Raw genomic sequence first — 16,906 nt, forward strand, 5'->3', positions numbered from 1 at the left:
CAGATTATTATCAAAAATGTTACAACAACATCCAAAAATCGAAAAACTATAGGAAAAACTGACCGATTAAAATCAAGACTAAAATATTTTTATATACATTTGAGTGACATGTACCGATCTACCAAATCGTATTATTGTCGCCTAAAATCAAAAACAAATTGTAATAAAATTTTCTGTACTAAGCGCACAAACACTGCCAGTTTTGAAGAGTTCTATCTTAAGACTTATCTTTGAATTTGAAATGAATAAATCAATAAAAGGGTGTAGGTATGTATTTTTATGATCACTCGGTATGATCATTTGACGTACCTCAACATTGTTCGTATTGCACAGTTGCGCAATCATCAGTAGTTGCGGCTTTGACTTCGTCTTCGGAGTCTGCGGAGGCGAATTAACTTGTTTTGGTATAAACAGCGGCTATTTTGTGAGTTCATAAAGGATGAATTGCCCAAGTTTGGAAATTGGCATGCGCCTGCGCAGTGCGACACTCTGACCTCGGTTTTCGTCTTTTGGCCCTTTGGGTTATCAGCGAACCACCTCGGCGAATCGGTGTCGTACTGAGTTTTCAATTTGGCTCCATTTGGTGATGTCAGTGCGCGCACGCATTGCCAATAAGGTGCGCTCGAAGGCCGGTGGAAGTTCACTGTACATACATAAGTTACGCAGCCATGTGGCAAATGCACGTGTGCAACATAGGTGCTAGTATATAATGGTACAAGTATGGTTTGGCAGACAGCCTTGAAGTTGACGGCGGCGGTTGACACCAATGGCAAGGGTTAACAAAATCATCAACAGTGACAACAATTTTTATGCACATCGCTGGAATGGTGTTGGGATCGGTGATAAGGTTTCTGATTAAGTCGCATGCAACATTGTCAGTGCCATAACTGCGGATGAGTGGAAATTAAGGGATACGCTTGGAGTAGAAGGTCTTTGAAGAAGCTCTCCGTCAAGGTAACCTTTAGAGACAGCTGCGTCGCAGAGACGACTCCTGGTTGCTGTTCACCCGCTTACATTCTTACGAGGCGATACGATGCGATATGTGGACAAGGCGAAGTCAATCGATGGGTCGAAGTTAGGGTATAAGGTTGGAGAGGGAGGTCTCTGTAAGAAGCTCTCCGTTAATCTAAACTTTAGGCTACCAGCGCTATAGTGTTTTTTCAGGCAGAAGGTAGCAGTTGACTTTCGGTTTCAAGGTACAACTTCCTTCAGCGTAGTAAGCATTCACTCCGACAGCAGAGCGACAAAAACAAAACGTGGAGCTCGATAACTGTGAGCTCAAAATTAGTCAAGTAGTGTCCAATCCCACTCGATATAGCATCAAGTTACTTCAAGTTCAAGTTTGGGTGCCTGGACATAGCGGAGTTGCTGGTAATTGCAAAGCCGATGAGCTAGCCGAAGAGCTCTCACATTGGAATCTCACAGTGAAACGAGTTGGATTTTAGTTGTCACCTTGTGCTCCAGCTCTTATCAAGGCATTAGTCGACGACCAGGGTCCATGCGACTGTGTTGGTTTTGGTCTAGTGTGGAACGTAGGAGATCTACTGAACTAGAATTATCTTTATTAAAGTTATCTTTAACAAAGTTCATCTTGCCGCAATCGTAGTAGTTACTACTGAACGTTGTCCTCCTGGTCACCAGTCTAGAGCAGTATAGAAGCTGAACTGGTAGTACCACGGAGAGCTGGAGCCCTTGGAGTTCGCTCCAACCTGCTCAAACGGACTGGCCCATCGGAGAGTATCGTGGTGGTTGTGGTTAAAACTCAAATGCGGAAAGAACAGACTGTCTGGTGAATGTGAAGTTGCGTTGCAAGCGGGTGCCGAACCCAAAGTTCGCCAGAAGTTTTAGATGGGTCTCGAAACCTACCAAAATGGTTAGTATGTCCATTCCACACTGTCTATTAGTACTGATAATGACTGGCGTTTTCAGTGCGCTGATCAATGCATTGATTTGATACGCTGTGCTTTTGGCGCCGTGCGGTAAGGATATCGTCAGCAGGTACCTACGTAAATACACCGGATGTTAAATTAAGCCCAATAGGCATTCTGCGGACGCAAATTCTCCTCTTTTAGCTTTTGCAAGACTAAGGTTGAAACATCTCGGCAGTCACAACTTCGACAAACGAGGAGACATAGCCGAAACTGGCATTAGGCGTCTCGACAAATTTGTGATCGGCTCAAAAGGCTTTGTCGATTCATGGCAGCCGTTATGAGCAATTTTATAAGAGTTCTAGGTACTAGAACAGGCAATATAAGCTGTCCAAGTAAAATCTCTGTTAGTATCGACCATTTAACCTAAGCTAGCCCATATCTAGTATTTGATAGATAAAAACTTTGGCAGGACTGCAGTTTCAATAATAATATAGAATATATTATCTGTTTGGATCGATTACATTAGAGACATAATACAAAAATGTAATATAGAGATGTAGCATATTACTCAAGCGTAGAAGAAGAGAGCACAAAAACAGCTAAAAACTTTTTATTATTATATTCAAATATGTGTAGGGTATACATTTTCGGCAAATTCCGCTAAAAATTGTGTAACAATGAGCGCAGTTTTCGTCTTCGAAGTTGCTCAACGAGCTGCGCTTAATTTAATGTCTCACACATTGGCGGTGGTGCCCATAATGCTGGTGAAGCAAAACCAATTAAAAATGTTACCTCGTTGTTGGTTTCCTTCAACGCGTTGCCCATTGATTTCTTGGCCTGCCTGAGTGAATTGGCGCTGCATTGCGGCAGCGATGGTGGTCCAACTGTCTCTCTGACGACCGCACAAACCGTCCGACATATGGACGAGCCGAGCGCACATGCGGCCAATGCTGAGCTGGCTGTGAAAATACTAGCTGCCGGCCGCGTTTTCGTCCAAGTTTTCGGGGAAGTTGCTTCAGCTTTAGCCCATACGTTGTTTATATGCTTGTGCATGTGTACATACATACATACATACAAGTACTCATATTGGTATTGGCTTGGTAGAACCTGATACAACCTGATATTGAAAATCTCATTTTTATTTTAATGAAATATTTAACATGATTCTGCTGCCTGCCGACCACTGACTGCCCACTGCCGCGAATGCCGTTGCTATTACCAGTATTCCTGCACCCTCTAAAGCAATGCCATGCATAGACTTGTAGAATTTTATCTTCGCAACTTTTTTGCGTCGCTCTCAAAGTCTTTGCTCGTGGCTTGGTAGTGGGTTATGTTTGTTTTTGTCGTTGCTGCTGCTGCTGTTCAGCACTTTATATTTGACATGCAACATTTTCACAACACTGCAGCACCAACACACACAGCTACCGACACGAACCACCAACCTGGTGCACTTGCCGGGCCCGCTTGGCCCTCTATTCGGGTCCTCGGTCTCTGATTGTGTGTACCGTGTGTGTGTTGGTTGGATTGTTTGGATTGTTGCTCGTGACCGCACACCGTGATTCCTCATTGGTATTCATTAAAAATTCACTTGTGCGCCTTTGTGCAAAATTGCAATAATACAAAAAAGGTAAATTAAACCAATTCGTATTTTAAAATACTCGTCGCCGGGAATGAGATCATTCGAAAAATTTACGAAATTAGTTCACAAGACTTCACGACATAGCCACAGGCAGTGAAGTCAACAATGCAACAAGAATTCCGCTTTAATTTAGTCATCAGGTGATTCCAGTGCAACTTTGTAGCAAGCGGATTCGACGGTTCGGTCGGCGGTTCGGTCGATCAAGCACAATTTTTTTTAGGCTTTTCAAGTATTATATGTGTATGTATTTATACATATAAGTAGTGGTTGTGATTCAATGTAATCATTGCTTAAGAATAACTTTTTTTTCAATTGGGATTAAATAAGCTTCTGTAACTAAGCTAATTGGTAATAAGAGCTACTTTAAAGACAAGCGAATACTAGTATTAGAAAATATGACCAGAACGCCATAACTACTGAAAATAATACAGACTCGAAAAGACCTGAAAATGAGGAGGGACATGAACAAACGTACAAACCCTTACACTGAAGGTCTAGGAATTTCACAATTACGAATCGGTTTCGAAATCTTTTAGGACCATTCCAACAACTACAATACTTTAGAACGTTGATGAAGTGAAATTACACAAATATTTGATGAGTGGATTGAAATTTCTCGATTAGTGTGTTGCTTAACCTTAAAGCCACCAACAATTTCGTGGGATGGCAATGTTGGAACTATAAAATCTACCGAGCTTGACTTAATTTTGACACTCGGCTTCTCCGAGCTTATACGTTCAGCAATCAACGACAAAGCTAAAGTAAAGAAAGAATATAATACCGACGCAGTTAAGATAAATATTTGAACGTGAAAAATATTTAAAAAAAAAAGTAAGGAATCGCAATACAAAAAAATCATAAAGTACCTCACAGCGTTGTTTGTCGCGAGCAAGTGTTTTTTATTGGTACAAATTATTCAGTGAGCCAGGACGGCCATCAACACCAAATGACGAACAACACGTCAATAAAATGAAAGAATTGGTGCTTGAGAACCGATGACTAACAGTCAGAGATCTTAATGGCATCGTTGGAATATCGGAAAGGTCAGTAAAAGCATTTTGAAAAATCATTTTAGCCTAAAAAATGTGAAGGTATGATTGGTGCTAAAATCACTAAATTTTTTCGGAAAACATCGTCGCATTAACGTCTGTGAAACAATGTTTTCCGACTATCAGGATGTCGTGAAACTTATTATTACAGGCGATGAGTCTTGGTTCAATGCTCAACCCACAAAACAGATGATCAATCGTCTGAATATCCTGAAAAAGGTGAGCGAAAACCTGCAACCACCATATTCGCCTGATTTAGCTCAGTGTGACTTCTGGCTATTCAGCGAACTCAAAGGACCGTTTCGGGAATACCGTTTTGAGTCAATTGAAGATATAAAACCTGAATCGCTATGCGTATTGAAGGCTATTTCAGAAATTGACTTTAACAACTGTTTCAAGGATTAGGAAAAACGTTGGCACAAGTGTATTGGGGAGATTACTTTGAAGGGAACAACATAGATTTTGAAGAATAAAGAAGTTAGCTCACACTGGGTAGTTAAATTTAGTATATTGGGTATATGAGGAAAAAACTAACCACTCAAACAGAAATTATTATAATGGGGATAAAGGGATTAGACCAACGTATAGAAAAAAATCATTTATAAAGCTCCCGCAGGTCTTGAGATATGGGATACCAGCATATATAAAGGCCATTCGTATCATCTGGGTACATTTATTTATTGAGTTAACGTACTATTAGAAGTTTTCAATATAACCGTTATACGTGTGTTCCAAAGTAAACAGGACTTCTTACATCTAGCGCCCTCCGGTGGCGCCATCTATGTGTCGACTGGTGCGTTAGAATCGACTATCGTTACCAATTATCCAGTGAAAATGACATTCATGACATTTCATCCATTGGAAGTGAAGTTATTGCGTTTTAAGTGTCAGCATGTTTGTGTTGTCGGTGCGAAAATGAGCTTCGAACAAAGCGCCAACATTAAATTTTGTTTTAAAATTGGTAAAACTTTTACCGAATCGTTTCAATTGATAAAACAAGTTTAAGTCGATGATTGCATATGCCGTAGCAGAGTGCGCGAGTGGTTTCAACGTTTTCAAAGTGATCATGAGGACATAAATGACGATCAACATGTGGGCCAATCAAAATCCGTGATCAACGGTAATTCCATCGAAACTGTGCGTGAATTCATCAAAAATCAGCCGAAATCATCATTGAAATTCATGGAAATGTAATTGAAGATCTCCAAAATATCGAATCATCGCATTTTGACCGAACATTTGAGCTTAAGAAAGGTGTGTGCACGGCTTGTTGCGCACAAATTGACTGATCACCAAAAATTGCTCAGAATCCAACATTCGAAGGACATCATTAAAGAGGTCAAAAAGGACAAAAACTTCATTTACAATATTGTGACTGGTGACGAAACGTGGTGTTTCCAATATGATCCCGAAACGAAACGACAGAGTGCTGAATGGAAGGCACCGGACGAGCTGAAGCCCAAAAAATCGTGTGAGAAATAAAAGTAAAGAAGTAAAAGTGAAGACAATGCTGATTTCTTTTGATGATTCCAAGGGTATTGTCCACAAAGAATTTGTTCCTCTCAGCCAAAAAGTTAATGCGGTATTCTACCTTGGAGTTTTAAAGCGTTTGGTGCGCCGTATTCGCCGTGTTCGGCCCGAATAACGCGAAGATGAAAGTTGGCGCTTGTTGCACGATAATGTGCCGTCTCATCGATTGATGCTTGTGACCGATTATTTGACCAAAAATCATATTTTAACCATTAACCACTCCCCGTATTCACCTGATATGGCACCGTGGGACTTCTTCCTTTTCGGAAAAATGCATTTGCCCATAAAGGGAAAGCATTATGCATACAAAGAGGCCATTGAAAAGGCTTGGCTTGGCGGAATGGTTGGGAATGCTGGAAATGGCTTACAATAATTTAAAACTAAAGACGGTCGAGAGATCGTTGAAGACATTCTCGTCTCGTTCTGGACGACCTTCGACCTCTTCAACTGATGAAAATTTTAAAAGAGTGAAAGTTATGGCGCGGGTAATTCGTCAGACACGTGTTCACGTGTCAGAGAGATGACAAGAGAGCTCAACAACTCTGCTTAGCCCCCTCGAATGATTTTAGTGGATATTTTGTGTATGAAACGTGTTCTTGCTCAACTCGTCCCGATAAAACTGAATTTTTTTCAAAAAGAGTGCCGTAAACATGTCTCTTTTTATATGCTTCATCGTACAAATTCCGATCCCATATGCATGGAGAGCATTATACCTGCCGATGAGGCAGGTGTTTATGAGCTTGGCAAGCAAACAAGTCAGCAATCATCGGAATAGAGGATAAAAACGAGTCGAAACCAAAAAAATCCACGGCAAAGCTGCTCCAAAATCAAGGAGCTGCTCATTGTTTCTTTTTCGATATTCTTAGTTTGGTGCAACATGAATTTGTTCCGGAGGGACAGACGGTTAATACGGAGCTCTATTTGGCCTATTGAGGCATTTGCCTGACCGTCAAAAATGCCTGGAATTGTGGATTTTACATGATGTTATTTCACCACCGCATCGAGCCATTATTGTCACCAAATCTAAAGCCAAAAACGCAATGAATACCATCGCTCAACCAGCGTATTCACCAGATTTGGCTCCGTGTGATTTTTTCTTGTTCCTCAAACTGAATTGCCGCTCCTTGGGGCCCGTTTTGAGTCGCAAAAATCGCTGTAGGAGCTGAAGGCCATCGCAAAAGTGTTTCGAGGACTGGAAAAATGGTTGGCATAAGTGTATTACATTTAGTGGGGATTACTTTGAAGGCGGCTTCGGTTGCTTAGTGGAAACATTTATAAACCGAAATCAATTTCCATTTCGAAATCGCTAAGAAGGGCGTAACTATTCTAATACAAAAACACCACACTAAAGATAACAAGAATATAAAGTTTTTGTTAATGATGCTGCGCTCTCACGCCCCGACAAATACAACAACAAAAGTGGCAAGTGACAGCAGTTGCTCCTGCGAAGCACCGAGTTCGCATGATCGAAAACGCAAGCCAAAGGTTAAACACGTGCTTCACTTTGCCGCAAGAGGCGAGGAGTGTGAACAGAATCAGTGCAAGATCACGGCGCACTTGAGAAAGCCATGAAAGAGGGTCAATTGCTGCAACCACCTTGCGGCAATAGTGCGGCGGCGGCAGCGTGCATGTGGCAAGTAGCTGATTGTTAGTTGTGCCGGTCGGTGCCTCTGATACATTTCATATTTTATGGTCGTGAGGCTGCGGCGAACGTGCCAATGAGTAACAACAACAGCAGCAACAATGAAGGCATCATCAGCAGTAGCAGCAGCACGCTCGTTGCCAATTATTAACTTGGCGCTCATGCAACGCACCACATCGCACCTCATCTCGTTGGAGCGTTGCTTTGTTGCGCCGCCGCCATTGCCACTCACACACACACACGCGCCGGCATATGTATGGGTTCGCATGTAAATGCTTCGCGAAAATGTTGAGCGCGGCGACGCACCTTTCATGGTCATCTGCCGCGAAGGTGCAGAATGTCACTCTCTGTGGCCGCGCAAATGCCGCACACACGCCAAACATACATTTACAACAGTATCAGTCAATGCAAACGAGTGCGTGTGTGTGTGCGATATATAAGGCCTACCATTTGTAGACCTCACGTTCGCTAGTTGCTGCCATTGTTGCGCTGCTGCTCCTGACGCTGCATGCCCTTTAACATGCAACAACTCGTTGCATGCAACATTTACCTCACTTATTGGCGGCGGCTGCATATTGCAGCGCCTGGAATCCATGCTATTGTTCACTTGAGTGTCAGTTTCTTCGGCATTGTTGTTGTTGGTGTAGGTTTTTCACTTGCCCTGCGACTGCTGTTGATTTGGCTAAAAGCGACGGTCTACTTCGCACTGCATTCAATTGCATTCCAATGGCCCCCCTCCCTCGTGCACCATCCTGCGGCAAGGAAAAAATTCACCATGGCGCTTCGCAAAATTTATCTTCGCGCCGCCATGCAACATCGCTTTGACTGCTATTGGCATTACAATGGTCCTTTGTTGTTGTTGTTGTTGCTGCTGTATAGTTGGTGTTAGCGCAGTGTGCCCTTCACACCTCCGCCTTCAAATTTGCCTCATATTGGCGGTTCCTTGCCATAACCACATATTTCTGTTGTTGTTGTTGTTCGTTTTTATTTAATTTTTTTTCTTGGTGCTTCAATTTCAGCAAACAGTGCGCTGTTTTTGTTGTTGGCATATTTTATTTTTTGGCCGCGTTGTGATTACCCTGCTTGATGTGTTGCTTTAGCTCCGGGCTTCACTTTGCTTAAGAATTTTGTTATTGCATTTGCCTTTTTTGTTGTTGTTGTTGCTGTTGCTGTAGTTGAGGCATTAACATCGTTGTCCAGCAGCAACTCTCAACAACTTGGTTATTTATGATTTATGTCGCTGTTGGGGTTTTGTATGGAAAATGAATTTCTCTTATTCTTTAACCGCCTTCGCACCCTCATCCCTTTTACTGATCGGTCTCTTCAACTGTGTACGTGTTGTTAATTCTCAGTCTGCACTTCTTTTTTCGGTTAGGCGCCCCATCTTGGCAAGTGTGCTGTGGCGGCGTTTTCTTCTTTCATGCCGCAGCACCGCAACACCACAACAACAACAACGACACCGAGGCAACCGTACTGCTATGTTTGCATCGTTAACATCACATCGGCATAGGGTCAGCCTCCTGTTGTGACTTTTATTGAATTCCAGCGATGGACGAATGTGTTCGTTTGGCGCGCGGAGAATTTGTTTGGCCGAACCGGGCCATTCGTCAAATTTTATTTGTTAATTTTCATTTGACTTTAAAAAAGAGTTGAGTTCTCACAAATCTGTATGCGTAGTTAAACGAAAATATAAGTTACAAACACATTGAGAATTCAAACCATACTTGCTTGCGATTTGGCGAAACTGAAGACAACCCAGAGCTCGTCAATGATTTCAACTAATTTCGATTTATGCCCCATGTATCTCGAAAATCCTTATCATTTAAACGGCAATATTACCACACAACTCAGTCCACAGGTCACAGGATAATCGAAGCTCACTTGCATTAATATCCAGGACTGTCAACTACAAACATATGGCTCAAGCAGCTCACGACTTCCAGTCTTTGAACAAGTATCCTCTCGGTAGCCTAAGAAGATCCGTTTGATGGCGAGGTAAAGTGAGAAGGCGAAACATCCCCTACATGGGATTGTGTGCTGGGTTTGGGACCCGCCACATATAAAACGCCCTCAATAGAAAATAACAACCAGGCTCGGATGAGAGACAAAACGAAATAAGGACTACGATTTGAGGGCATGCACCTGGATTGTCCGGTGCCTTAATTGGGAAGGTGCTGCTACCCAGCTGGTTGACGTCTCCGTGAAAATAACTGACATCACTGCCGTCCAAGAAATGCGATGGACGGGACAAGAACTGAGGCGAGTAGGTCCTTGTGACATTTACTACAGAGGCCATATAAAGGAGCGCAAGTTTGGTGTGGGATTCGTGGTGGGAGAGAGACTCCGTCGCCGAGTAGTATTATTCACTCCGGTGAATGAACGTTTAGCCACAATCCGCATCAAAGCGAGGTTCTTCAACATAAAGATGATTTGCGTCTACGCCCCGACGGAAGAGAAGGACGATGTGATCAAAGATGCCTTTTATGAGTGCTTGGAGCGCACTTATGAGAGCTGCCCCCGCCACGATGTCAAAATCGTGCTTGGCGACTTTAACGCCAGGGTGAGCAAAGAAGGTATCTTTGGGACTACGGTCGGTAAATTCAGCCTCCACGACGAAACATCCCCAAATGGGTTGAGGCTGATCGACTTCACCGGGGCCCGAAATATGGTTATCTGTAGTACTAGATTCCAGCACAAGAAAATACATCAAGCTTCCTGGCTGTCTCCGGATCGAAAAGCCATCAACCAGATTGATCATGTTGTGATAGACGGAAGACACGTCTCCAGTGTTCTAGACGTGCGTATGCTCCCAGGTCCTTACATCGACTCGGACCACTATCTTGTTGCAGTCAAGATTCGCACCCGCCTCTGTGCAGCAAAAAACGCACGCCAGCAAACACAAGGAAGGTTCGACGTCGAGAAGCTGCAATCACTTCTTGCGAAAAAAGAAACGACTGCCGCGCTGTTGTTAGCTCGGCTATAACCACGTATGCGATTCGCACGACAGTAAAGAAGAAGAAGAAGAACTGTCAAATCGGCTCAATCCTCAATAATATTGGGTAGTCGAAAAAGTCGTGGTTAATGACTTCCTCTTAACCAAATTGGACGATGTTGATATGGAGGACCTTTGATTCTAACAAGATCGTCGTCCAGCCAATGGAACAAACAATTTATTGAAGGACGTTTTTAGTGAACGCATTGTTCAGTTAGTTTAAACATTGGGGTCTTCTCTCAACAGGTTTGGGCATGATAAGAACTTCAAAATCTTAAAAAGCATTAGTTCCAAGCTTATACTTACTTTCGGTAGGATCCACAATTAACAAGATTCAACTTAATTTGTTACAAAACTTGTGAAACCGCAGCCGTCAGCCAATTGGGCTGCGAATGTGCGAAAGGATAATGTTTCGCCAAAACACACACACACACACATCACCAGCTGCGATTAGCCATGACGTCTGATGATTGAGCCAGATCGCATGAAATGAGCCGCCGGCCGACTGCTGGTGCTGCCTGCAACAGCTTAGGGTGCTGCCGCGGCTGTTCGAGCGCATGATTATTATGAGCGCCCTATAATTTTCGCGTGCATCATTTGCGGTTGATGATGCCGCAGACATGTTGGTTAGCTTTGCTTTTGCCGCCTTGCATACGGCCCGCTTGATTGCGTCTAATTATGTTGATCAACTGAATTGGTCGAATTCTGATGGAGGTAGATTTTGTCGGATTAACACGTCGTGAGTGTTGGCCACTCGTTGTGCATTGTTGTTCACACGCATACTCACTCTTATCGCTTCGCGTTTTATTGACGCCAATGATTGCCGCTATATTTGCCTGCCTTCGCCTTCGATTGTGTTGAATATCGCACTTTTGGCCAACACAGACGGTGCCCCGAGACGACATAAGCGTTTTTTAAGAGCCCAACGGTCAAATGTGGCCAACAAAGGCGCCTTCGCAATGGACCATCAATGCTGATTAGCGAAAAATTATGATGTCGGTCAGCAAGGGTGGAAGCGCTGGGACCACCAAATGCGGCAGTCAAAAGGAGAAAAGAAATATAGCGAGAGTGCGGATTAAAGATTTATTCATATCTTAAGCGGCTAACCGCATATGAGGTTTTCAGCATCTCCCTTTAGCCATAGCAGCTGTCGGTACTTGTAAAACGCTAATTTTTTCGCAATCCCTTTGATTTTGAGATTGATTTCAATTACGAGATTGCATCCTTCATTTTGTACATTTTACAATCCGAATGTTACTTGGCTGTATCCGTTAGTTGGGAATCAAATTTGCTGCTCGGGTTCTCATAACGCCGCTAAAGTCAATCCCTGAGATTTTAAAAAATATGCATTAAGATTTTCAAATGTAAATGTTATCTAAATTAGACGTGAATTTGGAAGAGGTTTAACAGGGAGAATACTACCTCTATCTATGCCAACGGCTCCAAAATGAACTGCGGAGAAGGGACGGAGATATATCGGGGCATCTCCATATCTGATCTATCTCACTCTCTATTTGTCTCTCTCTCTCTCTCCATCTGCCTAGCAAACTCAGCTAAGATCTTCCAAGCGGAAGTACTAGGCATTTACGAAAGCCTGTGGAGTTCTACTGAATAACATCGGGAAGATACAGAAAACTATCATATACATGAATAGGCATTGCTAGCCTTGTCGACGCCACAGATACATTCTTGCGTAGACGACAAATGCAGGAAGGCCTGTTCAATAGGGATTGTTGAAGTAAGAATAAACGTCTCAACGGATGCCAGCTTCATTAGCTGTTTGGAACAAGTTGAGATGAAATCATCAACACTTCCTCCTCGAATATTCTGTTTTTGCCAGATCAAGGCAAAAACAACTTGGATCACTTGACATACAAGTAAAATGGCGAAAATAGAAAATGAACAACTAAACTTCAAAAACGACTGTACATAACAGTACGAGTATAAGTGTGATTTCTCGTCCGTGAGTTCTCTCGTGATTTCTAGCCTAACCACAGCTACATTTACGACAAAGAAAAATCAGACCTGACTGCCAACTCAGGAGTAAATCTAGATGAATCCGAGGCAGAGATAAAAACGTGACCGCTAGAAACGATCAAGAGAGAGCTCAATACACAAATTGAAAATATGTGTCACAACAGATAGAAATATATAACCAAATGCAAGATACCAAAGCAAATATGACCAGAATATGAGAAGACAAGAACTAAGGATTTGTGAAATTGATCCAGAAAAGGTCTATATAGACTTAAAACATAACAATACTTGACGCAGCTGCACACTCTAAACTCTTAAGTAAACGGTTCTACACTCAATGTGAGTGACCAGCTGTAGCACAAACCCGACATAGTACTCTTGTCATTCTTCAAGTACCACACCATGCTCGTCTACCTACGAAACACATAACAGATATAAGTCCGCCGCACCGTTGTTTCATTGACCTATTTTTCTACCTATCTACCTAAGAAACTTACTTAATATCTATTGGCGGTTAGCTTAGGTTAGGTTAAGAAGTCAAACATAGCACGAATCTCACTGAACAAAACTTTCTTCCTAAAACTCAAGATCGGTGACCACTTCGTTTGAGCCCAGTCACCGGACATGCGATGCGCTTGATGATCGATTGGCTCCAATTCAACAAAATTTGGATATTTTTACGTTCAGAAACCAAAATCATTCCACAAAATCTTCCATAAAGTGGATATCCGTAACATCAACCGTTTAGGGGGAAAGCAGTTGGACTCATTCGTGTCTTCATCGGTACTCTGCTTCATAGCAGCAATAGCATCTTCGGTGCGCAATGTAGAGCTTCTTTGAGTATGTGGTTTAAATAATGTAATCGTTTTATCACGATGAACAAATGTTTATTGGCTCAGGCGCCTGGTCAAAACGGCTTACATGTCGCGGTTTCCAGTGTTCAGCAATGCGATTTTTATTGCTTTTGCTGCAAATTTTTTCGCAGTTGTAAAGTAATCAAATATTAATTATGTGCGATCCCAACAAAGCAAAACAAAAAATAAATATATGGATCTCACCACGTTTATCATGTTTAATGGCTGTTTGCTTTGCCAAATATGTGCGAGATCACCAAAGCCTTTAAGAACGAACTGCCACAACAGCAGCGGGGACATGAGCTGGTGTGCACTAACTAATGAGCAGAAATCATAAACAACAAAACGAATTTTTGCAGCTAAAGGCCGGTGAATGGCGCTCAACTTCTGCAGGTGCAAGAAAAGCAAGAAAAAACAAAATAAAATAAATTCAGCTGCCTGACGGATATCTCTAAAGGTGGAGGTGGTGTGCCACCAAACTACACGAAAAGCTTAGATTGCCGCAGTCAAGTGTAGTGGAGTCGCGGGTTTTTCGACTGGCACCAAACGCTACATATCTATGTCAATCAGAAAGTAAGTGAAGAAGAGCTCTGACAAACATCAAGCGCATCAATTAAACGCCAAAGATATTTGTGTGCGCACACATGTCGAAACGAAATATATTAGAGATTCAATGCCAATCATTATTGTTGCCTTTTTTAAGGAACATATTCCTCGCGCTGTCGCCCAAAAAGTTGAAATTTTTTTCAAAAATTCTGCAAATTTCTGTTAACGTTCCAAACCATTCCATTTCGAAAGGAGTCATGGGGCATGCATTCGATTCTTTGTTTTCCCTAAATCACTGAGGTGATGAAGAAAGACGTTTTTATTGGTCATAAATGCCACCATCATTGATGCCATTGAATTTCTTCCAAAATAATTCCAATTCTTTGAATTCTGGTAATAAAGCATGTTCTTGCGAGAAATTCAAGCAGAGTGAGTGTGGAGAGAACGTATCAAAAATTGTATTTATTAGTAAGCTCTGTAGCATTTGAGTATATAATTTTATAAAAAACTAGCTGACCCCACAGTCGTTGTCCTACGTGAAATTATGTGTGTTCGAAATGAAAAGAAAGTTAAATTTATATTGTGTTGAAAATCATTTATTTGCGATTTTTCTTCATTTTTTTTAATGCAGTTTGATAAAAAACATTTTTTGGTTTATGTTCTGGTGTACAGAGAAGATGGGTTTCCAACTCGTGAACTCGCCACGTAAATATATCTGGCCGTGTGAAAAACATAGCATTTCCAGATTTATGCCACACTCTTCTAGCGACTATTCTTGTGTCCTGTTGACTGCCATCGCAAATGCAATTTTCCCTGGAAACAGAATACGTTTGAACTGAAATGGCTGTCCCCTTTTATTCGATAACTGCGTCACAATCAGTTGGGTTCCATTACACAGTTCCGGCGCATGAAGATTTCGAAACATAATAATGACAGATCCAACTTTGAGACGCAAATAATGCTGCGGTATACCAAGCTTCTCCAAAGGATTTAGAAATTCGCTTTGATTGTCAAGACGATCGATTGCTTTGTAAGAGCACAAACATCCCGGAATTTGACTTTGAATCTTCCAGATTAAGTCATTAACATCGGTATTTTTGGCATACGGTAATTTGGCCAATGTTTGGATAAACATTCGTGAATTGACAAAAGGCAGGTGAAATTGATATCAACCCACTGGAAGTATCAAGCGAAATTTGCCCATTTCCAATTCTTAGCGAATACAATGTAAAATGTCATCGGTTTTTTTTTTCGTATCCCATAACTGCCGCGAATGTGAAGGCCGATATGTCGAAATGGTTATCGTGAAAAGTATGCGAACTTTAGTGGCATGTGAAGTAGCTATCGCACTGTCCATCGTTTGTTTCCAGTAATTATCATGTTCCAGCAATTGCAATTGCTGGCATGCTTCTCAAAAAGTTGCACACACTGTACCATTCACAATACGCAATGACTTAAATGAAGTTCAATCGCGAGACAATGAACAATAAAAGCAGATATTTGATGAAAATAAAAAACAATTCAGGGTTTATAGAGACATTAGGTAAGCGTGGCTAAACTTTAATACATTCGCTTAACTACTACTTTTTTTTAGATTTAAAATTCACTTTCTGGACTCCCATCTGAATTTTTCCCCGAAAATTTAAGGGCCGTAAGTGACGAACATGGGGAATGGTTCCACCAAGACATTTCTGCTATGGAAAACAATTGTTGCGATTTACGTAAGTACCTGCCGGCGAAGGCATCACGGAAGCACATAGATCAATACAATGCATTGATCAGCTCCCCAAAGTATAAATGCATTTTGCACGTATACTTTGGTTCCAATTGGTTCAGGTGGATAGGGACACCTTAGCTGCCTTGGTCGGGTACGAGGCCGATCTAAAACCTCTGCCGTACTTTGGGTTCGGAACCCGGCCGCAATGCACTCCACATTGGACTGAATTTTTCAACCCTGCCCGCCTTTAGGTTTAAACCACAGCCACCAAGAATCTCCACACCACAGGGTGTCATGAAACGCATTATAACTGGCGATGAGACTTGGATCTATGCTTACGACAACCGATCAATCGAACGAATATCGTGCCAAAAGAAAGCCGAGACCAAAAAAATCGCGCCAAAGTCGCTCAAAAATCAAGGTCATGTTGACTGTTTTCTTCGATTATCGTGGTGTTGTGCATTATGAATTCCTTCCAACCGGCCAAACAGCCAACAAGGAATATTATTTGAACGTTATGCGTCGTTGGCGTAACGCTATCCGCCTAAAAAGGCCGGAATTGTGTAAAGACAATTCTTGGTTTTTACACCACAATAATGCACCATCCCATACTGCCCTCGTAATTCGTGATCATTTCGCCAAAAACTCAACCCATATCGTTCCGCAACCACCGTATTCACCTGATCTGGCGCCGTGTGACTTCTGGCTGTTCACCAAGCTCAAAAGACCGCTCCGGGAACACCGTTTTTATAGGATAGAGAACTGAAGGCCATCCCGAAAAGTGACTACAACCAGTGTTTCGAAGATTGGAAAGTCCGTGCATTGCATCGGGAGGGGATTACTTTGAAGGGGTTGAAATTGATTTGCAAGAATAAATAAAGAATTTTCAAAATAAATACAATGTCACCTTATTTTTTGGGCACATAAGCTTGGTTCCTAATATTTCTTCCAGAAACTTTGACATCTGGAATCTCATAATACCACTTTCTTTGTGAATGAATCTCACACTTCCTTATGGTGAGAGATATACTTTCCTTGCTTTTCCCAGTAATACTTATGAGTAATATTTTTGTCTTGTGCTCAACTTAT

Source organism: Bactrocera tryoni, chromosome 5 (assembly GCF_016617805.1).
Source record: "Bactrocera tryoni isolate S06 chromosome 5, CSIRO_BtryS06_freeze2, whole genome shotgun sequence".
In the NCBI taxonomy this organism is placed as follows: Eukaryota; Metazoa; Arthropoda; class Insecta; order Diptera; family Tephritidae; genus Bactrocera; species Bactrocera tryoni.